The 27,106-nt window shown below is 37.2% G+C and overlaps 1 pseudogene; it reads left to right on the forward strand.

Annotated features, from left to right (window-relative positions):
- The first annotated feature begins 14,305 nt into the window (after positions 1 to 14,305).
- On the forward strand, positions 14,306 to 23,024 carry LOC110287917 (cyclin-dependent kinase 4 pseudogene; annotated as a pseudogene).
- Positions 23,025 to 27,106: the final 4,082 nt, after the last annotated feature.

A 27,106-nucleotide genomic window follows, 5' to 3' on the forward strand; every position in this document is an offset into this window, starting at 1 on the left:
TTTAAAAGTATTCATGTAACAATTAACTCAGTTCCAAGTGCAAAACAATTTTAAGACACACTGCTATGGAGATTCTTTTTTTTTTTTTTTTTTTTTTTTTTTGGTTTTTCGAGACAGGGTTTTTCTGTATAGCCCTGGCTGTCCTGGAACTCACTTTGTAGACCAGGCTGGCCTCGAACTCAGAAATCCGCCTGCCTCTGCCTCCCGAGTGCTGGGATTAAAGGCGTGCGCCACCACGCCCGGCTGAGATTCTTTACAAAGTGGGTTTGGATTCTTAAAACCAATGGGTATTTTGACTCTGATCTAGTGCCAAAAATTTAGGGTGCAGGGATCTTGACTGACAGAATCATTGTGCTTGCAGATATAAAGATTGTCTTGACTCTAAAATAATATAGTTGTTACTTAGTTTGTTGTAAAATACAAGTGACACCCTTCATTCAAAGAGATTTTATGACTAGAACATACCACTCAAAATTTAGGAGAAAGGGTTTGGGATAAATTAGAACATAAATTTGAGGAGATAAAGATAAATTCTGAATCATCAGAAAGAATTAATCACTGGGATAGAAGCCTACATCATTCCTACTATGCCACTATGAGTACCTCCTTCCATTGATGAGATAATGTGTTTCAATTCCCTATCTATTCTAATTCTCATCTGTGTATAAATCATTTTTTTGATGTTCTTCTTCCTCTCGCTTTCTTTCCATTCTCTCTCTCTCTCTCTCTCTCTCTCTCTCTCTCTCTCTCTCTCTCTCTCTCTGTAATGTGTGTAGTGTACACATGTGTATGTATGTGGCTTGTGTCCCTTTATATATATTTGGTCATGTTCCTATTACATTGCGTAGGTAGAATTTGGAGGACTACTTCCAGGTATCAAGATGACCTCACTTTCAACCATGGATTCCAGGTAAAACACTGAGGTTGTCCCCTCATAACTACATAAGGCTGGAAAAAAGTTAACAAACACTACCAGTGAGTTTTTTTTTAATAAGTATTATTTTATTTGATATTTTGTTCATTTACATTTCAAATGCTGTCCCAAAAGTCCCATATACCCTCCCCCCTGCCCTGTTTCCCTACTCACTCACTCCCACTTCTTGGCCCTGGCTTTCCCGTGTACTGGGGTATATAAAGTTTGCTAGACCAAGGGTCCTCTCTTCCCAGTGATGGCCAACTAGGACATCTTCTGCTACCTATGCAGAGAGAGACAAGAGTTCTGGGGATACTGCTTATTTCATAATGTTGTTCCACCTATAGGTTTGCAGACCCCTTCAGCTCTTGGGTAATTTCCCTAGCTCCTACTGTGGGGGCCCTGTGTTCCCTCCTATAGAAGACTGAGAGCATCCCCTACTATGTTTGCAAGGCACTGGCAAAAGTTTGCAGTAGACAGCTATATAAGGGTCCTTTCAGCAAAATCTTGCTGGCCTATGCAGTAGTGTCGGTGTTTGTTGGCTGATTATGGGATGGACCCTAGGTGGGGCAGTCTCAGGATTTTCCATCCTTTCGTCTTAGCTCTAAACTTTATCTCTGCAACTCCTTCCATGGATAATTTATTCCCTATTCTAGGGAGGAATGAATTATCCACAAGTTGGTCTTACTTCTTGATTTTCTTGTGTTTGGGAAGTTATATCTTGAGTATTCTAGGTTTCTGGGCTAATATTCACTTATCAGTGATTTTCAAGTGACTTCCTCTCTGATTGAGTTACCAGACACAGGATGATATCCTCCAGATACATTCACTTGCTCAGGAATTTCATAAATTCATTGTTTTTAATAGGTGAGTAGTAATCCATTGTGTAAATGTAGCACATTTTCTGTATACATTCCTCTCTTGAGAGACATGTGGGTTCTTTCCTGCTTCTGGCTATTATAAATAGGGCTGCTATGAACAGAGTCTACCAGTGAATTTGATTTGTGTTGACCATCTATCTGCTCCTGGACAAATGACCTACTCTGAAATGAGGCTAATAATATTACAGGAGAAAACTAAATTTTCTTTGCAAATGGGGGCCACTTACTAATAAACTCTTGGTTACCGATGAGCAGTTTTTATTTCCTCCTTGCAATCCTGGAGCCCCATCTGTCTTGGTCCTGTGCAGATCCTGTGCCTGTTAGCACAGTATCTGAGAGTGTATATGTGCATCATTTCTATTGACATTGTTTCCTCAGAGTTATCCACTGCCTCCAGCTATGAATATCATTCTGCATCCTCTGCTATGTAGGACATTGATCCCTGGGCAAACTATTGATGAACACAACCCTTTGAGTCACATGTGCTCCATTATCTCCATTCTCTACACAATATACATTTTAGTAGATCAATATTTTTAAATGTAATCCAGTTAATGTTTTCTAGTGTGAAAATTGTCAGCATACTAATACAGGAAATTTTCATTATTTCCTTAAATTTGTCTTTACTCTGGCAAAATACTTGTTACAATCAGAAATATCCTTACACATGTAATAATAAGATAATAAGGATATATTGATAAAACTTCAATGAACATTTAAGCATGTCAAATTTGAAAGGAGGTCTGGTCCTCCTGCAGTTTTTATTTTCAACTATCATTATTTATGAAATTTGTTAAAAAGTAAGAAATTAAACAACTTTATATACAGTCTCTTAACAGATGATTTGAAGTTATAGAAGGGATTTTTCATTAATTTTTTGATTGATTTATTTCTCTTTTTGAAGCAGAGATACAATGGTTTCTAGGAAAGAAATATACCATTCAGCAGTCAGCATACCAGCCTCATTCTTCTCCACAGGGCTGAGATTGCTTACTTTGCTCTATCATGGGGATAATAAGTGAGCCTTTGGGTACTGTTCCCTTTATGCGAATACAAGGGTATAAAGTTCACCATACCATAATAAAGAGTAAATGAATAATGTGACACAAACAACTCTGTGATATAAGCTTTGATCTCAGATAAAGATTCAGCATCTTTCACAAGTAGGTACCATCTCACCAAAGCTCCTTCCCTTGCTCTCCTTGAAGGAGATTTAACATTTCTCTTCCCAGTTGAGGGCATTGCAACAATCTTCTTAGTCTTCCCAAGGTAAAAATTCATGCTCAGGCAGTCACCTTGACATTAGAAATTGCAATGAGTGTATTCAAGTACCCAGGGAAGAGTTCCTCATCAAGAAGTCAAGTCCTTAGGAAAGCCTGACGATAATTTCTTGCCCAGAAGAAACTTTGGCTTACAGCTCTCCTCTATCCTTAAGAATGCCTCCTCTTGCTGGCTCAAAATATTTACTTTCTCATTGTTCTTCCAGTGGATGAGTCTTAGATTCTTGGGGTCCACATGGTAGAAGGGGAAAACTAATATCTGCCAGTTGTCCTCTGATGAACACATAGGTGATGGTGCTTTGAAACAAATTAAAATAAACGTAGAGACAAACTAATTCTTCTTCCCTATGGTAACCAGAAACATTTAAGCAAGAATTTAAATATTTATGAGGGATCCCTACACATAGACAACACAGAATATTATCAGAAACTGAACTGGCAGCAAATAAATGAAGAAGAGAATGCTAGCAAGGTGAGAGTGCATCTGTTCTAGTATTAAATTCAGTTCAAAGCAAGTCACACTACAGGAAGATAAGGAGAGTCTAAAGCAATATCATGCTTTGAGTCTCTGAGTATTCAAAACTCACCTTCCTTGCATAAGGAATAGAACTTCCTGTCTTATAATATGAATTGCATTCAGCAATATAATACAGGACATTTGTAACCTGGTGAACATGATCATTATATCTTTTAATGAGTCTAAAAAACAGCATATTGTCTAGATATGTAAAAACACGTGTCAAATCCTGCACAATACTTTTCTGATTTTGAGAATGTTTTAAAATTACATGAGATCAGTAAACTCATATGAATTATCAGTGAAACTCATATGTCCCTGTTTATTAGGGGATATGAAATGGTTAGAGAAAATCACAAAGGACTGAGAAGCACAATTTTTAACAACATTGTGATGACACTGTATGTTTCTAGTATTAAATACTTGAAAGGGACCCAAAGACTTGAGAGAGAGAGAGAGATTATTGAAGGAATTCACTTTTTTGAATATTTTCCAAAAAGTATCAATTAGAAGCACATGGATGGCTATGCTTTAAGCCACCTAGATCAGTTCGATGTCCATCATGTAGAAGAATATGTATATAATGGCTCACCTGATTCAAAAATTATGCTGCATAACTGAAGTGAGAAGTGTCTTCTATTAGTCAAAGCTTTGCACATACAGTTAAGTCTGCAATTAGGCTAAGATAAGCAGAGAGAAAAAGGACTTCTGCTAATGATAACTGCAGTCAACTTTAAGACATAATGCTATGTTTATGGTTGATATTTCCTTATCTGGGGATTGTGATATTAGCCCATACTTATTAAAGTTTGCAGGAATCCAAGACAAAGAGGAAGGGACACCTGTTCTCAATCTCAGATATTTTGGCTATACCAATGCTAATGTCTTCAAATAGAACTATGGACTAAGTTTAGCCCTCACTGAAAAAGTTTAAATGAAATTATCTTTAAATTGTCCCTCTTGTGTCTCTGGCCTCCACTTTTTCTATGATTTCTTTCTCCTTTGTTTTTTTTTCCCTTCACTCAGTCTCATAACTCTTTGTGGAGATTCTATTGAATGTGACGTCCTACAGGTTTCCCTCTCAAATATTCTTGTAGCAAAGGCTTCTCTTTACTCCCTATGATAGTAGGAACAGGAGTGAGCAAAATACTCTGAGGTTTGATTCTCCATTAGCTGTTGTGAAGAAATTATGCCCCATATTCTCAGGCCAAATTGTTATTATTGTTAATCTCAGTGATGTATGTGCACATCTGGGAACACAGTGGATTTCTGACTGTTTATTGTTAAATTTTGGATTTAAGGAAATAATAGAAAATGGAATATATGTAACATGTAGTTTCACAAAAAAATTGCCCAGTGTTTCTGGCTTTTCTGTCTAGTCTATTAGAGAGTTTTAAAGCATGTTTTTAAATAACCACAAAATAATATACAGATTACAGTGCCTTTCCATGAATAATTATTATTAACTTTTCATCTAATCACTGCATTATACTTTGTGTTTTACATATTAAAAATGTGGAAACTCATTTTTTTAAATCTTCAGTGGCATAAGTTATATTACATAAACCTCTGTTTTTCATGAAAGCATAGAATTAATTTCCTTTTTGGGGGGGAAATTTAAGAGACTGGAAACTGAGTTGTGATGTTATCTGTGTATGCTTCATGGAAATTCCCAAGTACTAATTCTAAATGTATAAAATAAATTAGCCTCCAACAGAATTAAAAGATTTTAATCTTGTCTTAATCACAACAAGTTTCTTATTTGAAATTTGAATAAACCTAAATGAATGTTTAGCTACAGGATCCCAGTATGACATGGAACTGAAATAAGGGTAATAGGAAAAGAAGTATAAAATCATGAAAGTGTATGAGGAAAATTTATGAGGGAAGAAGTAAATCCAAAATATACCAAAATGTAATCTCAACTAAATAAGAAATTGGGAGTGAAAATAAATGTATAGCATCATTTGCAAAAGGGCCAATATTTCACATGATGAAAATGGCATAATTCCAGTAGTCACTCTATAAGGAATTATTCCCCTTACTTAAAGTTATAAAGAGAATGATGGAAAGGGAATTGGGAAGCAGAAAAGGGAGGGAAAGAGAGAGAGAATAAGGAAGAAGAGCATTCTAGGCTTAGTCATGCATACCATTAATACCAATACTGTAAAAATATTAGTTTTTTCTCTATATAAGAAGTTCCAAGTAAATCAGGACTATGTGGTGAGATCCTTATTCAAATTGCAACAGCAGCAACAAAAAGACATCAGCAGAAGCATCAATAAAAAACAAGTGTTAAATAAGAGAATAAAGGAAGGTACACTCTATTCCTGATAAAATCTGAAAGTAGTTATAGGAACTGATTGCATTGACATTTGTGTTCATTTGTGTAGATGTAGGAATATGTCTTTTTCTTCTGAATACTTCAAACTGTACCACATCTGGTTATTTTAGCTTAGAAAATGATGACAAATAACGTCTTAAGATGTAAGATTCTAATGTACTGTGTTAGCTCAGACCAGTATTTATATATAAATTCTTTTAAAAAAAATAAACGTCTGCCATAGAGACTGTCATATCCAGGAATCCATCTCATAATCAGCTTCCAAACGTTGACACCATTGCATACACTAGCAAGACTTTGCTGAAAGGACCCAGATATAGCTGTCTCTTGTGAGACAATGCCGGGGCCTAGCAAACACAGAAGTGGATGCTCACAGTCAGCTATTGGATGGATCACAGGGCCCCCAATGGAGGAGCTAGAGAAAGTACCCAAGGAGCTAAAGAGATCTGCAACCCTATAGGTGGAACAACATTATGAACTAACCAGTACCCCAGAGATCTTGACTCTAGCTGCATATGTACTAAAGATGGCCTAGTCGGCCATCACTGGAAAGAGAGGCCCATTGGACTTGCAAACTTTATATGCCCCAATACATGAAAACGCCAGGGGAAAAAAATGGGAGTGGGTGGATAGGGGAGTGGGGGGGGAGTGTATTGGGGACTTTTTGGATAGCATTGGAAATGTAAATGAGGAAAATACCTAATAAAAACTTAATTCTAAAAAAAAATAATAATAAACGTCTGCATGAAATTTAATTCCATGTTTATTGTTATGAGGACTTCTGAAACACGTGCCATTATGTAGGAAAGATCCACAAACTTGTTGCCAAAGTAACAGCGACCATATTCCCAGAATCCACTTGGCTCATCTCCAACCTTCACGTGTGATTGAATCATCATACATATATAATGATAGACCCCAATTTCTCCATCTCTCTCTCTCTCCTTCTCCCTGTCCCGGTCCCTCTCCCCTTCTCTTTTTGTTGCCACCTTGCCCCTCTTTTTCTAATTAACCATACTACTAAACTTCGTAGAATTTTATAAATATGGCCTAGACCTCAGACAGTCTACGTAACAAGAAAGGGATAAAGGGATATGCATGGACCGTTCTGGGATGGGAAATTAAAATTAAAATTGATTATGTAAGTTCCCTTGGGAAAAGTGGGAATAGCAACAGGGGGCATGAAAGAGAAAGATTGATGAAGGGAGATAATCTTAGGAGGGAAGATTTGAACTGAAAGAATTATCAGGGATAAGGTAGAAACCTAGGGGAACATAAACTCACTAGATGTACTAGGGTGACCCTAGTGAGGTCAGCTAGTAATAGGGGATACCGAGTCTGAATTTTTTACTGGATATATTCTTTTTTTCCTCCTCCATTTCTTTCTTTCTTTCTTTCTTTCTTTCTTTCTTTCTTTCTTTCTTTCTTTCTTTTGTTTTGTTTGTTTTTGCTTTGTTTTGTTTTGTTTTTTGTTTTTTTTTGAGATAGGGTTTCTTTGTATATCCCTGGCTGCCCTGGAACTCACTATGTAGATCAGGCTGGTCTCGAACTCAGAGATCCACCTGCCACTGCCTCCTGAGTGCTGGGATTAGAGGAATGTGCCATCATGCCTGATGAATATATCCTTTATTTACATTTAAAAAGTTATCCCCTTCCTTTTTTCCCCTCCAAAGGACATCCTCCCACTATCCTCTCCCTAGTACCTCTGCTGACGATTCCACCCACTCAGGCTATCTGTCCCTGGCATTCCCCCACACTGGAGCTTACAGCCTTCAATGGAAAAAGGGCCTATCCTCCCATTGATTACTGACTAGGCCATCCTCTGCTGCATATGCAATTGATATGTCCATTAGTGCTCTTTATTTGCTGATTTAGTCACTGGGAATTCTGGGGCTACTGGCTAGTTCATATGGTTGTTCCTCCTATGGGGTTGCAAACCACTTCAGCTTTTTGGGAACTTTCTCTAGCTCCTCTTTTGGGGATCCTCTTCTCAGCCCAGTGGATGGCTGTGAGCATCAACCTCTGTATTTGTGAGGCACTGGCAAAGCCTTTCAGTAGAGCTATGTCAGGCTTCTGTCAACAAGCATTTATTGGCATCCATAACGGTGTCTGTGTTTGGTGATTGTAAATGGTATGGATCCTCAGGTTAATCACACTCTAGATGGTCATTTCTTCAGTCTCTACTCCACACATTGCTTCTTTAACTCTTTCCACGGGTGTTTTGTTCCCGCCTTCTAAGATGGATAGAAATATCCACAATATGTTTTTCCTTCTTGTTGAGTTTCATGTGGTTTGTGAATTGTATCTTGGGTAATCTAAGCTTTCAGGCTTCTGGGTTAAGATCCACTTATCAGGGAGGCCATAAATAGCGTGTTATTTTGTAATTAGGTTACCTCACTCAGGTTGACATACTCCAAATTAATCCATTTTCCTAAAAAACTTTATAAATTCATTGTTTCTAATAGCTGAGCAGTACTCCATTGTGTAAATGTACCATATTTTCTGTATCCTTTCTTTGTTGAGGTATGTGTGGCTTATTTCTAGCTTTTGGCTATTATAAATAAGGTTGCTATGAACATAGTGGAGCATGTGTCCTTATTACATGTTGGAGAATCTTCTGGGTATATGCTCAGTGTGTGGCAATGTGCTATGCACATACAGTTTGGTCTCTAATTGAGTTGAGGTGTGGAACCCTGACACCCTGTGGTGATAATTCACATACAAGGGATGGTAGGCATTCCCTTATGTCTCCTGGAACCCTGAATCCCCAAATCTCCCATAGGAGAAGAGTGGCTTTTAGTCACTTAGACTTAGCCCTGAGCTTCTGACATTCAGGTTAGACTCCTCCCAGTTACCTAGTAACAGCAAGATAACAGCCCACCATAAGAGTGGCTGCTTGGCCCCAGCTTGCTCTCTCCTCAAACTCTCCACATTCTCTCTTACTATCTCTCCCTCTTGCTCTCTCCCTCTTATTCTAGCTTTGCTTCTGTTTCTCTTTTCCCTGTGTCTCTCCTCTTGGCCCTGGATAGTGTCTCTCTTTTATCTTCTCCCTTTCCCCTTGCCTTTCTACAATAAAGTTATAAAACCATAGACTGTCTCTGTTCATCAAGGCCAGTTATGCTTGGTAATGGAATAGGCTTTCTTCGTATAAACTGTTTCAAATCTCTTGATTAAAGGCTTATATGTGATCCAGCCACTCACTTCACTGAGGACCCTCACCTGTGGGGGAACCTCTCTCCCTCGGCCCTATCTCCCATAACCCTGGGTCTGAGGTTGTTGCACCAGGTCCCCTGGTATGAGGGGCTATGCCTTGTTCACCCCTGTTGAGTGTGTTAAGTGGCTTAGATGCCCACCTGGGGCAGAGTGGAAAGCCTCTGGCAGCTCTCCTGTGTCCACCTGCTCAGAGCACCGGGGCTCTGGACCTACATGAGTTTTTCCTTCCTTTCCCAAATCCCCTAAAGCCACTTAGTGTCCAGCACCACAGGATTTGTATTGTTTTTCTGAAGTCTAACTTCTTGAGTTATTACTATTGGATATTAGCCCTGTATTGGATTAGGATTGGTGAAGATCTTTTCTCAATCTGTTGGTGGCCTTTTGGTCTTCGTAACAGTGTTCATTGCTTCACAGAAGCTTTGCAATTTTTTAAGGTCCTATTTGTGGTATCTTGATCTTACATCACTAGCCAATTGTGTTCTATTCAGGAATATTTCCCGTGTGCCCATGTTTTAGGCTTTTTCCAACATTCTATTCTAAAGTTTTAGTGTATCTGTTTTTTTGTGAAGTTTCTTAATCTATGTGGATTTGAGCTTTGTACAAGGAGATAAGAATGAGTCCATTTGCATTCTTCTACATGTTAACTGCCAGTTGAGCAAGCACCATTTTTGGAAATGCTGTCTTTTTTCCACTGGATGGTTTTACGTCATTTGTCAAAGATAAAGTGACCATAGATGTGTGGGTTCATTTCTGGGTACTCAGTTCTATTGATTGGTCTACCTGCCAGTCACTGTACAAATACCATGAAGTTTTTATCAAAATTGCTTTATAGTATAGTTTGATATCATGGTGGTGATTCCCATAGACATTCTTTTATTATTGGGAATAGTGTCTGCTATTTTTTTTTTTTTTGTTATTCCCGATATATTGGAAATTACTCTTTCTCAATCTATGAAGAATTGAATTATAATTTTCATATGGATTTCATTGAATAGGTAGATAGTTTTTGGCAAGATGGCCATTTTTTTCTTTTTTTTCAATTTTAATCCTACCAATCCATCGGAGATCTTTCCATCTTAAAATATCACTCTTTGTAGATGATGGGATAGTATATTTTTGACCCCAAAAATTCCAGCAGAGAACTCCTAAAACTGATAAACAACTTCAGCATAGAGACTACATATAAAATTAATTAAAAAAATTAGTGACCATCCTCTACATAAACGATAAACAGGCTGAGAAATAATTTAGGGAAATAACCCCCTTCACAACAGTCACAAAAAAAAAAAAAAAAAAAAAAAAAAAAGATCTTGGTATGAATCTAACTAAGCAAATGAAAGATCTGTATGATAAGATATTCTAGACTCTAATGAAAGAATTCTAAGAGGATCTCAGAAGATGACAAGATCTCCCATGCTCATGGATTGGCAGGATAAATACAGGGAAAAATGGCTATTTTCTATAGTAACTCAAATCCTCAAATAGATGTAATGGGACACCAACAAAACCACAAAAATTTCTTCAAAAATTTGTCCTAACTGAAAGATATGTGGGGATAAGTGTGACCCTAAATGTTTTTCACTGACCAACCAATGACTGTTAGAACATATGTTCAATACTTCTAAAAAGAACCTATGCCTGACAATGCTTAGCTGCCCAGGAACCAGATGCTAGGTAACCTAAAGATCTCTTGGAACAAAGAACTACTGCCAAAAAAAAAAAAAAAGAATTTACGAAATGATTTCTAATAATATCACCCTATTCTCTTTGACTTGACCCTAGTATTGTAGCCATCAGAGAAGATTTTTTCAGAAAATGTTGGAGCAGATGCAGAGATATACGACCAAATATTATTCAGGGATCAGGCAAACCTTCACAACATACAAAGGAATGATTGACAGAGGCACAATATTCAAGAATACCACAATATAATTTCCTACATTATCTACTAACCAGTACTCACAGAGGTTAACAGAGATTGACAGAATAATTACAGACCCTTCATTAGTCTGCACTAAGACTCTCTATACATACTGATGTAGTTAACTTGTAGGTTTTATGGAACTCCTAATAGTATGATAGAAATATTTCCAAACATCTTCCTTCTGTTCCACAACTGCAACCAGGGGAATATAGTGTGATTCAGCCAGAGAAAGCTTGCCCCCCCCTTCAGATTTCTGGCACAGCCCAGGTCAAATATAAGGCATTACAAACACACTTTCCCTACCAGAGTAAGCCTGACCTAAGGTGGTCTACCATAACCAGATTCAAAGGAGGGATGAGCTGCAGTTAATGACAGCAAAGACTGTTAATACCAGAGATGATCAAATTGTAGGAGGTACCTGAAAGAACATAAGCAAAAGAAACCAATATATATTGGCACCATATGAAAAGAAATCTCCCACTACTGTAAGCCCTAGATACCTGTGATGGTTTGTATATTCTTGGACCAGGGAGTGGCACCAATTGGAGGTGTGGCCTTGTTGGTATAGGTGTGACATTGTTTGAGTAGGTATGGCACACGTGTGTGGACTTAAGACTCTCACCCCAGTTGCTTGGAAGTCAGTCTTCCACTAGCAGCTTTTGGATGAAGACATAGAACTCTCAGCTCTGCCTTAGCCATGCCTGCCTAGATACTCCTATGCTCCCACCTTGATGATAATGAACTGAACTTCTGAACCTATAAGCCAGCCCCAATTAAATTTTGTTTTTTAAGTCTTGCCTTGGTCATGGTGTCTGATCACAGCAGTAAAACCCTAAGACAATATCATAACACACGTGAAAAGCAAGATTCTGACTTAAAATTCCATCTCATGAAGAAGATAGAATTCATCAAGAAAGACATAAATAACCCCCTTAAAGAATTACAGGAGAGTATATGTAAACATTGAAGCCCTTAAAGATGAAACCTAGATACTTTAACGAAATCAGGGGAAAAAAATCAAACAGGTTAAGGAATTGAAGAAAACCAACCAGGGTCTTAAGAAGGAAATATGAACTTCAAAGAAATCATAAAGGGATACAGCCTATGAAAAGGAAAACCTAAGAAAGAGAACAGGAGTTACAGATGCTTTTATCAACAGAATACATGGAATAGCAGAGATAATCTGAGGTGTAGAAGACACCATAGAAGATATTGACACAACAGACAAAGAAAATAAGTACAAAGAGCTCTAATCAAAACATTCAGGAAAATTTAGTTACAGTGAACAGAACAATTCTAAGAATAATAGGTGTAGAAAAGAATGGAGAATGACATTTCAAAATGTCAGTAAGCACCTTCAACAAAATCATAGAAAAAAATTCCCCAATCTAATAGGAGATGCCCATAGAAGTACATGAAGTTGACAGAACAAAAAATAGAATGGACCAGAACAGAAATTCTTCCTGTCAGATAAAAATCAAAACACCAAATGTATAGAAAAAGAAATAATATTAAAAGTATTAAGGGAAAATATACTGGAATTTCCCCCCAATTAATTGATTTGATAATAAAGTTTGCAAAAAGCAAATTGCTGGAGAGAGGATGACTGAGGCCTTCCTGGTCCAAGAGAGAGAAAATGCATGAAGAAAGGATGCACCCTTTTAGATGGTGCAGCTGGAACAAAAGGATGTACCATTTGCCTCCAGGACCTGTTAGTTCTGGTGGTGGAATCCACTAGAATCCATCACAGAATATTTCTAACATAGCCTATTTGATGTGTTTCGGAGAATATATTCTATACCCAGCAGTTGTGTTAACTGGTGATTTAAACTAAGACTGTATGGTGTTTTACATTCCAGGTTACTCAGGTGGGCTCCAGGGGATAGAGCCAATCATAGCAGGCTAGCCACAGGAGACAGATGAATGGGAATGTGAACAGTTCAACAATGAGTGAATTTGGGAAACTGGGAAGAGGGTGGATTGATTATAGCCATGGGGGCAGAGACTGCTATTGCTGTCACAAAGCTGTCATTAGTGTGGATTTTTCTTTTAATAATTACACATTATAGAAAAATGGCAAAGTAACAAATGAAGTTAGACATTTGAAAACATGGCTATCATAATTACAACAAATCTCTCTACAGAGTTTCTTAAAGCCAGAAGATCTAAGACAATTATCAGGCTGACACACACACACACACACAAAAAACAAAACAAAACAAACAAAAACAAAACAAAACAAAACAACAACAACAAAAAAAAAAACGATATACCAGCCCATGCTACTATATCAAACAAGACTCTCAATCACCTCGATGGAGAAAACAACATATTCCATGTCAAAGGCAATTTAAACAATATCTTTCCATTAAAAAATCCTTACAGATGATAATAGAAGGAAAACTCTGAAAAAAAAGAGGTAATCCTCTCCCCACCATAATCTGGAAACTAATCTTTGCACAACAAACCCAAGAGAATAGGACCATACAAATATAATTCTTCTTCTAACAAGAAAAATAAAGTGAAGCAACAATCATTAGTTTTTAATATCTCACAACATTCACGGATTCAAATCCCTAATAAAAAGACACAGGCAAAGGCACTGAATATGGGGGAAAAAAAGACCCAGGATTTTTTCTGCAAACAGAAAACACACTTTAGTGTTAAAAATAGACACTACCTCAGGGTCAAAGGCTTAAAAAGATTCCAAGAAAATAGTCTCAGAAAAATAAGCTGTAGTAGCCATTGTAATAGCCAATAAAATGGACTTTCAGCCAAAAGTTAGCAAATATATTCTCATTCTCAAAAAAGGAAAAATCTGAGAAGATGAACCTTTAATTCTGAATACTTATGCCTCAAAAGCAAGGGCACTCATATCCATAAAAGAAACTTTACTAAAGCTCAAAACATACCTTGAACCTCCCACAAAAAAATTGTGAGAGACTTTAATATCCAACTCTCACTAATGGACAAATCAGGGAAACAGAAACTAAACAGAGACACCTTTTACCTTAAAATAAAAGACCATAACTCTTCTAAGCACCTCATGGTACCTTATCTAAAATTGACCATAAAATTGGTCACAAAACAAGTCTCAACAGATACCAGAAGATTGGATTAATCCCATGGGTTCTACCATGTCACAAGGGATTAAGGCTTCTCTTCAATAACAACTAAAACAATAGAAAGTCCATATACCCATAGAAGTTGGCCACTCTCTACTCAGTGATAACATGGCCAGGAATAAAATAAGGAATGAAATTAAAGACTTACTAGCATTTGACAACATTGAAGGTACAGCATATCCAAACTTATGAGACACAATGAAAGCACTGCTAGGAGGAAAACTCATAGCATTGAGTGGCTTCATAAAGAAGTTGGAGAGGTTCTACACAACTTAACAGCACACCTGAGAGCTCTAGAACAAAAAGAAGCAAAGACACCCAAGAAGATTAGATGGCAGAAAATAATCAAACTCAACGCTGAAATCAACCAAGTCCAAACAAAGAGAAATATACAAAGAATCAACAAAACTCAGAGATTATTATTTGAGAAAATCAACATGATTAATGAATCCTTAGCTCAACTAACTAAATGGCACAGAAACAATATCTACATTATCAAAATCAAAATTGAAAGGTGAGATATAATAGCAGAAAATGAGGAAATTCCAAAATCATCACATCCATCTACAATCACCTATACTGAACAAAACTGAAAAATGTAAATGAAATGGTCAATTTTCTACACAGACATCAGGTACAAAGTTTAGATCAGGATCACATAAAGTATCTAAACTGTCTTATAACAGATAAGGAAATAGAAAGAGTCATTAAACTTATACCAAACCAAACCAAACCAAATCAAATCAAATCAAAACAAAACAAAACAAAACAAAACAAAACAAAAACAAACAGGGCCAAATGTTTTTAGTGCAAAATTCATTCAGACTTTCAATAGTAATATTAAAAATCCTCACCCTAATCCAAAATGTAGAAACTGAAGGAATTCTATTCCATTTGTTCTATTAAGCTAGATTTATTCTGATACCTAAACAATATAAATACCCAGCAAAGAGAATTTCAAACCAATTTCACTTATGATTCATGATATTAAAATATTCAATAAAAGATTCTAAAACCAAATTCAAGAATAAATCAAAAAGATCATTCATTTTGGTGAAGTCCACTTTATCTGAGGGATGTTTCAATATATTGAAATCCATTAAGGTCATCCACTATAATAAAAACTTAAAAAAAAAATCTCATGAATATCTTATCAGATGCTCAAAATGCATTTGACAAAATTCAAAACCCCTTCATATTAAAAGTCTTGGAATGATCATATATTTATGGCCGATACATAAAGATAATAAAACCAGTATACAGCAAATCAATAACCAGACCCAAACTAAATGAAGAAAAAGGTGAATCAATCCCACAAATCTCAGGCATTAGACAGGACTTCCCATTCCCTCCCTATCTATTCAGGATAGTACTTGAAGCTCTAGTCAGAGCAGTTAGACAACAAAAGTAAGCCAAAGGAATACAAACTGAAAAGGAAAAAGTTAAGATATTACTCTTTGTTGGTGATATAGTAGTTTTATTAAGTGACTAAAAATTCCAGTATTGAACTCCTACAGAGGATAAACAACTTCAGCAAAGTGACTGAATATCATGAGTGAGGTAACACAATCACAAAAGAACTCAAATGATATGTAATCTCTGATAAGTGGATATTAGCCCAGAAAGAGTATACCTGAGATATAAGATACAATTTGCAAAACACATGAAGCTACAGAAGAATGAATACCAAAGTGTGGACACTTTCCCCCTTCTTAGAATTGGGAACAATCACCCATGGAAGGAGTTACAGAGACAAAGTTTGGAGCTGAGATAAAAGGATGGACCATCTAGAGACTGCCATATCCAGGAATCCATCCCAAAATTAGCCTCCAAACGATGACACCATTGCATACACTAGCAAGCATTGCTGAAAGGACCCTGATATAGCTGTCTCTTGTGAGACTAGGCTGGGGCCTTGCAAACACATAAGTGGATGCTCACAGTCAGCTATTGGATGGATCACAGGGCCCCCAATGGAGGAGCTAGAGAAAGAATCCAAGGAGATAAAGAGATCTGCAACCCTGTAGGTACAACAACATTATGAACCAACCAGTACCCTGGACCTCTTGACTCTAGCTGCATATGTATCAAAAGATGGCCTAGTCGGCCATTACTGGAAAGAGAGGCCCATTGGATTTGCAAATTTATATGCACCAGTACAGGGGAACGCCAAGGCCAAAAAGTGGGAATGGGAGGGTAGGGGACTGGAGGGTGGTAGGGTATGGGCGACTTTTGGGATAGCATTGGAAATGTAATTGAGGAAAATACGTAATAAAATATTTTTAATCTCTGGGGTTAGTTGTTATCGTTGTCACTGTTTAAAGATTGGAGCAGACTCTGTCTCTAGCTGCATATGTATGGAAAGATGGCCTAGTCGGCCATCAATGGAAAGAGAGGCCCATTGGACTTGCAAACTTTATATGCCCCAATATAGGGGAATGCCAGGGCCAAAAGAATGGGAATGGGTGGGTAGGGAAGTGGGGGGCGCTATGGGGGACTTTTGGGATAGCATTGGAAATGTAATTGAGGAAAATATGTAATAAAAAATATTAAAAATTAAAAAAAAGAAAAAAATATTTTTAAAAAGTAAACAAAAAAATTAACTCAAACAAATCAGTAGCCTTCCTCTACTCAAAGTATACATGGTATGAGAAAGAAATCAGAGAAACAAGACCCTTCGCTTTAGCTACATTAGTATAAAATATCTTGGTGAGACTCTAAGATTGAAAGATCTCCCATGCTCAAGGATTGGCCGGATTAATATAGTCAAATGGCTTTCTTGCCGAAAGCAATCCACAGATTCAATGCAGTCCCCATCAAAATTTCAAAATTTTCAAAATTTCAAACATTCAAAATGTCATCAAAATTTCAATTCAATTCTTCACAGGAAGGGTAATTTAAGATTAATATGGAATAACAAACAACCTATGGTAGCAAAAACTACTCTCAACAATTAAAGAAAAAAAAATGGTGGAATCACCAGGCTGACCTCAGTTTGTAATACAGAGCAATTGTGACTACATCATTCATGATACTGGTACAGCAACAGACAGGAAGAACTATGGAATATATTGAAGACCCAGAAATGAACACATACACCCATGGTCATTTGATCTTTGACAAGAGAGCTAAAATCATCCAGGGGTAAAAGGACAGCATTTAGAACAAAAGGTGCTGATTCAACTGGCTGTTATCATGTATAAGAAAGTGAATTGATCCATTCTTATCTCCTTGTCGAAAGTTCAAGTCCAATGGATCAAGGTACACCCCATAAAACCAGAGACACTGAAACTTATAGAGGAGAAAGTTGGAAAAAGCCTCAAAGATATGGACAAAGGGGAAAAAATCCTGAATAGAACAGCAATGGCTTATTCTGTAAAATTGAGACTCCATAAATGGAAACTCATAAAACTGAAAATGTTCTGTAAGGCAAAAGACACTGTCAATAAGACAAAAAGGCCACCAACAGATTGAGAAAGGATCTTTACCAATCCTTAATCCAATAGGGGACTAATATCCAATATATGCAAAGAGCTCAAGAAGCTAAACTCCCGAAATTCAAATAACCCCATTAAAAATGGGGTACAGAGGTAAAGAAAGAATTCTCAGCTGAGGAATATCAAAGGGTTGAAAACACTTGAAAAAATATTCAACATCCTTAATCACCACGGAAATGCAAATCAAAACAACCTTGATATTCCATCTCAGACCAGTCAGAATGGCTAGGATGAAACATTCAGGTGACAGCAGAGGATGGCAAGGATGTGGAGAAAGAAGATCACTCCTCCATTACTGTGGAATTGCAAGCTTGTACAAAAACTCTGAAAATAAGTCTGTGGTACTTCAGAAAACTGGACATAGTACTAAAGGCAGATCCAGCAATAACTCTCCTGGGTATATAACCAGAAAGCATTCCAACTTGTAATAAGAACATATGCTCCTCTATGTTCATAGAAACCCTATTTATAATAAGCAGAAGCTGGAGAGAACCCAGATGTCCCTCAACAGAGGAATGGATATAGAAAATATGGTACATTTACACAATGGAGTACTACTCAGCTATTACAAACAATAAATTTATGAAATTCTTATGCAAATGGATGGATCTGGAGTATATCATCTTGAGTGAGGTACCCAATCACAAAAAAACCCCACATGATATGTACTCACTGATAAGTGGATATTAGCTCAGAAACTTAGAATACCCAAGATACAATTTGAAAAAAAACCATGAATCTCTAGAAGATGGAAGACCAAAGTGTGGATACTTTGCTCCTTCTTAGAACGGGGAACAAAATACCGGTGGAAGAAGTTACAGAGTCAGAGTTTGGAGCTGAGAGGGGAAGAAGGACCTTTCAGAGCCTGCCCCACCCAGTGATCCATCCTATCAACAAACACCAAACCCAGACACTATTGCATATTCCAGCAAGATTTTTCTGACAGGACCCTGATATAGCTGTCTCTTTTGAAGCTATGCTGCCAAGGGACTCCGGTGGAGCCAGCTTGAGGCAGTAATGCCAAAAAGCTGCTCATGAGAAATGAATTCCTAGAACTTTTCTCCTGTAGATTTTCTCCTGGAGGTCTTGGATCAGTTTGGCAGGCATAAAGCCTGGAAGCTGTTCTTGAGGATCAGAGTTCCATGGTAATTCTTCTCCTGGAGATTTGGCATTTTCTCCTGAACCCACAATTATCAAATTCCCACCGCATTAGTTTAATGCATAGATTCATGTGCACTCTGTTAAGCATTACCTTATAGTGAATGCCTTTTAAGATTGTATTCTAACATAGCTAAAGCCTTTTCCCAGTGTTCTAAGATCCCAGATAACAGCAAGGAGTTTAACCTATTCAGTAACTAATTTAGCTCTACCATAAAACAATAAAACACTAGCCATTAGCTCAGTTATCTGCAAAAAGAGACTAAAAGTCTCACTGAGATAGAAATATTTACTACAAACTACATTCCACACCAGAGCAAGTTGATATACTATCCTGATAATGGGAATTCTCCAAACTAGATAAAATTTAACAAGGCCTAGAGAATTTCGGGGTCAGTAACACTACATTACTCTTGAAGCCTGTCAAGAGTTAAACCCCCTGGAGCATTTAACAAAGTGTAAAACTCTGGCCTGGCCAGGGAAGAAGCAGGCACTAATCTCTAAGTAATCATAGTCCTTTTAAAGTCACTCCTCTTGCATCTGGAGGGACACTTATCTATAACCTAAACATTTATCTGGTTCCTGCAAATTCTTTTTGTAGTTACTCCTCTTGCACCTGGGAAACTTCAGTGTACCATATATGTTATGTTTTACAATTTATGTTATTCGCTGTAATATAATAGTCTCATGTTTTACCAGGACATTACATTCAGATTCGACACCTCTCTTGTGTGCTTGATTCTGTCTGTCGTCAACTGACTCTTTGCCCATTTGCTCAAGAGACCTGTTTTTACGCAGGCACAGGAAAAAGAAGGTCTGTGGCACTATGCCAGTGCCTGGCAAATACAGAAGTGGAAGCTCAGAGTCATCTATTAGTTGGAACACAAGTCCTAAATGAAGGAGCTTCTGAAATTACCCAAGTAACTAAAGGGTTCTGCAACCCTATAGGAAGAACCATGAAATGAACTAAACAGTACACCCCCGAGTTTGTGTCTATATTTGCATAGGTAGCCCAGGATGGCTTAGTCAGCCATCAGTGGGAAGACAGACTCTTTGTCTTGCAAACTTTATATGTCCTAGTACAAGTGAACATCAGGGCCTAGAAGTGGGAGTCGGTTGGTAGGGGAGCAGGGGTAAGGGAGGGTATAGGGGATTTTCAGGATAGTATTTGAAATGGAAATGAAGAAAATACATAATGATAACTAGAAAAAGAAAAAAATGAATTATTAAAAATATTGTGTATTCTTTAGCTGAGAAAGTGAAAAAATATGCTTAGAAACTCATATTTTCATAAGCAAATGGAAAATATCTTTGTAGTAAATGAGGCTTATATAAGACAATACATTTTATATCAACCTTATTCTTTAATAGAAAATAATTTGCTGAATTTAAGGTTAAGACGATTTCAGCAATACAGCCATCTCTTCCTTAGATATTTCGTTAGTAGACAGTTCCATTACAGAATTTCTGCCTCTACAGATTATTGATCTGATTAGTTTTTCTAATGTTTTGGTTAAATTTTTGAAGGATTTACACTTGGCATAATTCACTATAAAATCTTTTCCTTTAATTAATCATATGTGTTTTGTTTCAGTCTTTTTAATTGATTCTTGTATTTAACTTATTCAAGAGTGGTGGCCCTTGACATCAAAAGAAGTTAGGAGAATCCCCCTGAAGATTGAGACATCCATCTTTTTGACCAAGTGAATGTTCTGGTAACAGAAATTGTTTCCCCTGGAACTTCAATCAGTGCTCTCAATTGCTACTCATCTCTTTAAAAGCCCCTATTCATTGGTTCTAACTTGGAAATATTGTTCATTTAAGTACAAAATACTTTCGACAAGTAAAGACATATTTTTGTTTTAAATAAAAAAAAAATGAATGCATGACAGTGCAACCCTTTATACCTCATTAAGGAGACATTGTTTTAAATCTTGTCCCTAATAAGTCTAGTTTCTAGGATAAGAATTACTTAAAATATTATCCCAATTTAGAAATATCTATAGAGGCCTGATTTCCTGGTCTGTATCATGCCACATGTTGTTGTTTTAAATATCTCCAACCCAGAGTTATCACTTGAAAGCTAACTTTCTGTTACAATGTTACACTTTTTAATCATACCAAATGTCTTATAAGCCAATATTGTAGAACCAAAAGATGCAGATCATATTTACACCTTTAATACAAGTCAGAAACAAAATGAAACAGCTATATGATTCTTATACATTTAGTCCAAACAAAATTTTTAATTTTTCTTGCTTTCTCTAGTTTTAAGAGCAAAAGAAATTTGTCATTTTCTAAATGCAATAATCACAACTGCAGAGATTATTTTTACTAGGGAAAAACAACTATCAGCTTATTTCCCCTTGAACTTGAGAAGTATCTGCTCCGTTAAACTCAAATTTTTAGTAGGGTTGTTTGTTGTTGTTGTTTGTTTTGTTTTTCTTGTTTTTTTGTTTGTTTGTTTTTTTGATTTGCTTGATTTCTGGTTAATGGTGCTAGTTAATTTACATCAGCCTCTGCTGTGCTAAGACTGATTCAAGAGATGGATAGCTAGCACATACATCTTTAAACATTTTGTTTCCTTTTCAACATGAAACATAGAACAATAGTCATTCAGACAATGAAAGAAAAACAGGCACAAATTGACACATGGAAAGATTTGTGTGCAACAAAGACAGACAATATGGAGAGGGAAGAGAACCTGATGTAGCCAGAACTAAGAATATCTCCAGTAGGGGTCAGAATTGTCAGGCAATTTCTCTCCTGATTTTGTCATGTCCCTTGTAGTTCTCTCTCTCTCTCTCTCTCTCTCTCTCTCTCTCTCTCTCTCTCTCTCTCTCTCTCTCTCTCTCTCTCCTCATTAGTATATGTACCATCTCTTATTTCTTGTTTTTTTTTTTTTAAATTCATCCCATTCCATTCCATTTCATTCCATTCCATTCCATTCCATTCCATTCTAGTCTAGTCTAGTCTATTCTTTTTTATTTTGAATTCCTTTATACCCTACCCCCCTTGCCTGACATACCTCCTGGAGGCTGTGGTCAATTGCCTATATAATAGTCCCCATCCCAATGTGCTGTTTCCCCTAGCTCATATCAGAATTGGATTGATGCTTTCTTAGAATAGCCTGTATCCTTTTTGCACGCTTTCAATCAACAGCTTTCAAAAGATGAAATTTATAGTGCTAACAATAAAGCTGTATGTTGCATACAACCATACATGATAAATATGTTCTACAGTTTTCTGTGGAGACACAATGAAGACAGTGTCCCGCATTGGTATCCCAGTGTCCAGGTCCTTCATTTGGGTGCCACCTGGAGCCATCCAGAGGCCATGAAGTACCATTTACACCTGGAAGGAGAGGTGGAATTGAATAGAGTGGGCAGACAAGAGAAATAATGAACCAAGACAAAGTTCTTTGATCAAGGTATGATTTTTTTTCTAAATAGAATGAAAAATCAAAAGGCCCATCCCTTTGTTTCCAGTGGGTTCTGTTGTATGTTTCAGCAGGATTGAGTTGCAAAGTAAGATCACTGGGCAGTCCTCTTCTTCAGGAAGCTGGGGATGTGGAAAGACAGAAGACTTGCATCTAGGTCTGAAGACTCCACCCTAGATGGGCTAGGTTGGTTTAAGACCGTGGCAAATAATTAATATCTGGCTAGCCACACAAGGCTGGGGAAAGGGCACATTATTCCAGAGAACATTCTGGTGACAATTAATGGGAGAGTAAAGCTGGCTGATTTTGTCCTATCCAATATCTATAACTACCAAATGACCCTCATGCCTGTGGTTGTTTTGTACTGTGACTGGGCTCCTGAAATTCTTCTGCAGGCTATATGTGTAACACCTGTGGACATGTGTTGTGTTGGCTGTATCTACTCAGAGAAGTTCTGTTGTAAGCCTCTCTTTTGTGGAAAATCTGATGCTGACAAATTGTGCAAAAATCTTTGATCTCATTGGATTGCCTTGAGAGGATGACTGGCCTCGAGAGGTATATATACCTTTAGAAGCCCTTTCACGCAGAGGGCCACTGCAGTAAGTGCTGTCAGAAAAAGAAGAATCTGGAGCACAGCTGATTAAGAAAATGCTGACCTTTAACCTACATAAGCTAACCTCTGCCTTTTGAGACCTGCAACACTCTACACAAGGAGTAAGGTAACCATGAGTGAGAAATATGACACTCTGTAGAGAGAATATATTTGAACCCCCAGGCTCCACCTTCCCCTGAGGCTGTGAAGAGTACTCCACACATTTTTTCTAAAAGAGATTATTTTGAACCTTAAATGACAGTTCCCCCGTTATCTTGCCCTCTTATTTATCTTCATTAAAAGACAGGCATACCTGTCTTCTTCCCTCTCTGATTTATATTGGCATATTTTTTTTAATTTTTTTATAATTTTTAATATTTTTATTATGTCTTTTCCTCAATTACATTTCCAATGCTATCCCAAAAGTCCCACATACCCTCCCTCCCCACTTCCCTTATGCAGGGAAATTAAACAAGACAAGAAGAAAAAAGATAGGGTTACATGTTCAAGAGAAAAGCCCCATGTCAAGACCTAGCAAATAAGCTATCATCTAAAATCCAGTAGAAATGTCAAGAAAATATGGCCAGTAATATTAGACTTCTGATATTGAAAACTATAATACAAATTTCTGTTGTTAATTCCACCAAATCAATATTTTATTTCAAACTTAACAAACTGAAAAGGATTAGAACAGGAATTGAGACTTGACACCTGTGAAGTGGACCTATTTTATATATTCACTCCTGTCTGTTCTCACCTACACAAACCTGACTAACCTGCAGCAGGGTACAGCATTTTGGTTTCCCTGAACTTTTCTAAAGGTCTCCCATGTCAGCTCCTATAAAATGGAATTTGTTGTGTTTTTAGAGTTTCTCAGTGATATTTTTCTATCATAATACACAAATCTCTTTCACACTCTGCTGAGACTGGAGAAGGTCAGGAAAAGGGCACCAACATGTTGATATTTAAAAAAAATAAGAGACTGTGTTCCAGACTCAGCAACCTAAAGGTAAGTAGACTTTTAAAAGGACTCCAGTTTCCTCCACTGTTTTCCATTTCTGTTCCTCCAGCACATTTCTTTCCCCTCTTAATGTCTAGCACATGATTCTCTTCCAAAATTTGTATGCAAAAACCAGAGACAATCAAGATAATTAATATAAGGACCTGAAAGACCAAATACCTATTATATCTTCTCATAAAAACAAATGAGTCCAGAAAAAAAAATCATTGTCACTTTCAATTGTATAGAGAAGAAATGTTAAGTTCAAAAATGTTCCCTATACAGAATACATGCATGAAAATTTGTGTTAAAGGCATCAGTCTCATCTTTGTATTATTGTTACATTATCTATAGAGAGACCCACTGTTAACTTTCTTTATATTAATAATCTGTATATATTAGAGAAGTGCAGAAATGGCCCTTGTGTGCAGAGCATAGGACCCAACAAAAGTCCATACTTGATAAGAATTCATGTTAAGTGTCAGATGTCTTGAAGTTCTTCTCAACTATTCGAGATTGCCATTGCAAATTCTCTCCCTACATCTATACCACGGTTTTTTTTTTTTTTTTTTTTTTTTTTTTTTTTTTTTTTTTTGTCAGGGGGAGAGGTTAGCTTCTTGAGTTTTTTTACGTATTTAAGATATTAACATTCTATGTGACTATGGGACTAGTAAGCCCTTTTTTGTCCAATCTGTAGTTTGCAGATTTATCCTTTGCCTTACAGAAGGTTTTCAGTTTCATAATGTCCCATTTATCAGTTCTTTATCTTAGAGACTGAGCCATTGTAGTTTTGTTCAATAAATCTCCACCCCAACAACTTCCCCTGCCGATGAGTTCAAGGTTATTTCCTACTTTCTCTTCTATTAGATTCAGTGTATGTGATTTTAAGTTGAGGGAACTAAATAGATAATTCACAACAGAGGAATCTCAAATAACCAAGAAGCACTTACTTAAAGAAATGTTTGAAGTTCTTAGTGATTAAGGAAATACAAATCAAATGGACCCTGAGATTGCATATTTCACCAATCAGAGTGGCTAAGATGCTATGGTGTACTTACAGACAGTAGCCTAGCACGTCTAACCTCTGAAATGCCCAACCAGCAGCTGACTGAGACAGACACAGATACTTACTCCTGTCTAATGAACAGAAGCAAGGGACCCTTGTCATTGAATTCTGGAAAGGCTGGACACATATTCAGCAGTGGTGTATCTCTTCTGGTCACAGTGAGAGAAGACACACATAACCTGGAAATACTTGGGGTCCCATGGAGTAGGAAGTCCTGGAAGGGTAGGTGGATGGAGACATTCTCTTAGAGATGGGGGGTTGATGGATGAATGTGATGAGGAACTCTTGGAACACAACGAGCAGCATGAGAACTTGACTGTAAAAATTATTAAAGATAAAAAAAAAAAGGTCAGATGTCCTTCTCTAATGTGGTTCCATACAAATTGTCTTCAAGTCTCCATAAGGTGAGCAAAGCAAAACATGCACACAAACAAACAAACAAAACAAAATGGAACAAACAACTACTTCCATTGAGTTTTAGAGCAAGATGCAAATATCTAGATGAATCCCTTTACCATTATGGATATTAAATAACTCTAGGATTTCCAGCAAATCTATGCAACAACTTTCTTTCTAATAATATTCTACCAATATCTTATCAATAATGTATGCCAGAATACAACCTTCTCCATTGAAAAATAATATGAGAAAGAATTCAGAACAAGGTTTTATTGAGTGCTATCTCTATTCATCACTCAATTTCTCAAAGAGGCTTAAGAACTCATTCTGCAAAGTGAATGATAATCCAATAGGAGGTTCTACAATGCCAACTAACCTGGACTCCAGGGAACTCCCAGAGTGTATTGCACCAAATTAAGAGCATATACAGATTGGTCAGATCCCCCAGACCCACCCCTGTCTCAGATGTAGCAGAAGATTTCCTGGTCTGGCCTCAGTTAGAGAGGACATGCTGAACCCTGTAGAGTTTTGATTCTAGAGTGAAGTAGGATGCATGTGCAGGTTGTGTGGGATTACCTTCTCAGAGACAAAGGGGATTGGTGTGGAGTGAAGAACTATGGGAGGGGGCCAGAAGTAGGGGAATAAATAAATATAAGTATATTACTAAATAAAAATAAAAAAGAACTGGGCCTCCAACATACACTGAGACAGCAGTTCTATTTTTCTAAAGTTCCCAATTCCTGGGAAGGTTCCGCTCTTGAATTCTCTGATTCTACAGTTTGCTCACTGGCAGTTTTAGATCATATCCTTTGAGACTTAATGAAAATCTCATGAATATCTTTTCATAGACATGTGCATCGTGTTGATTCTGATCTGTAGAATGTCATGAATACACCTTCAATACACTGAAAAAGACCATTGAAGGATAACTTTCTCCTGCCTTTAATATAAGTATTACATATTACAAAAATGTTTTGTAGTAAAAGACCAAGTTTGACTTTCAGCATGAACTCCAAACATCGTTAAAATCTCTTGTTTGACAAAGCATATAATACTTACATTTTCATAGTTGGTTGTTATAATTTAATAATGGAAACAAAGGGAGGACATCCAGAAGATGTATGGAGGGTCATAAAATTGAAAAGAGGTGTCTAGAAATGGGGGATGGGGAAGTCAGTTAGCCATCATAAAGTCCTAGATGCCAGGTAAGCAAGAGTGTTCCCAGGACATAAAGGAGATGACATTAGCTGAAATACTCAACAAACGGGAGAGAGAACCTGTAGAGACTCATCCATATATTAGGCAGAGGTCCCATTTCAAAATTCTAAAACAATTTTTTTCTGTCTAAAGGAAATACAGGGGAAAAGAGTAGGAGCAGAGACTGAAGGAAAGGCCATCCAGAGACTTAACCACCTGGGAATCCATTCCAAATGCAGTGATCAAACTCACACACTATTGCTAATGCTAAATAGTGATTGTCAAGAGAAGCCTGATATATCTGCCTTCTGAGAGGCTCTGACAAATCCTGACCTATACAGATGAGGATGCTGTGAACTAGTCATCATACAGAGCCTGAGGACCCCAATGGAGAAATTAGGGGAAGGATTGAAGGAGATGAAGGAGTTTGCATCTCCTTAGGAAGAACAACAATATCAAACAACCACATTCCCCCAGAATTTCCAGGGTCGAATACACCAACCAAACAATGCACAAAGAGGGACACATAGTTCCATCTGCATTTGTAGCAGAGGATGGCCT

This window comes from Mus caroli, unplaced genomic scaffold (assembly GCF_978045245.1).
Source record: "Mus caroli unplaced genomic scaffold, Mus_caroli_1 scaffold_7, whole genome shotgun sequence".
NCBI lineage: Eukaryota > Metazoa > Chordata > Mammalia > Rodentia > Muridae > Mus > Mus caroli.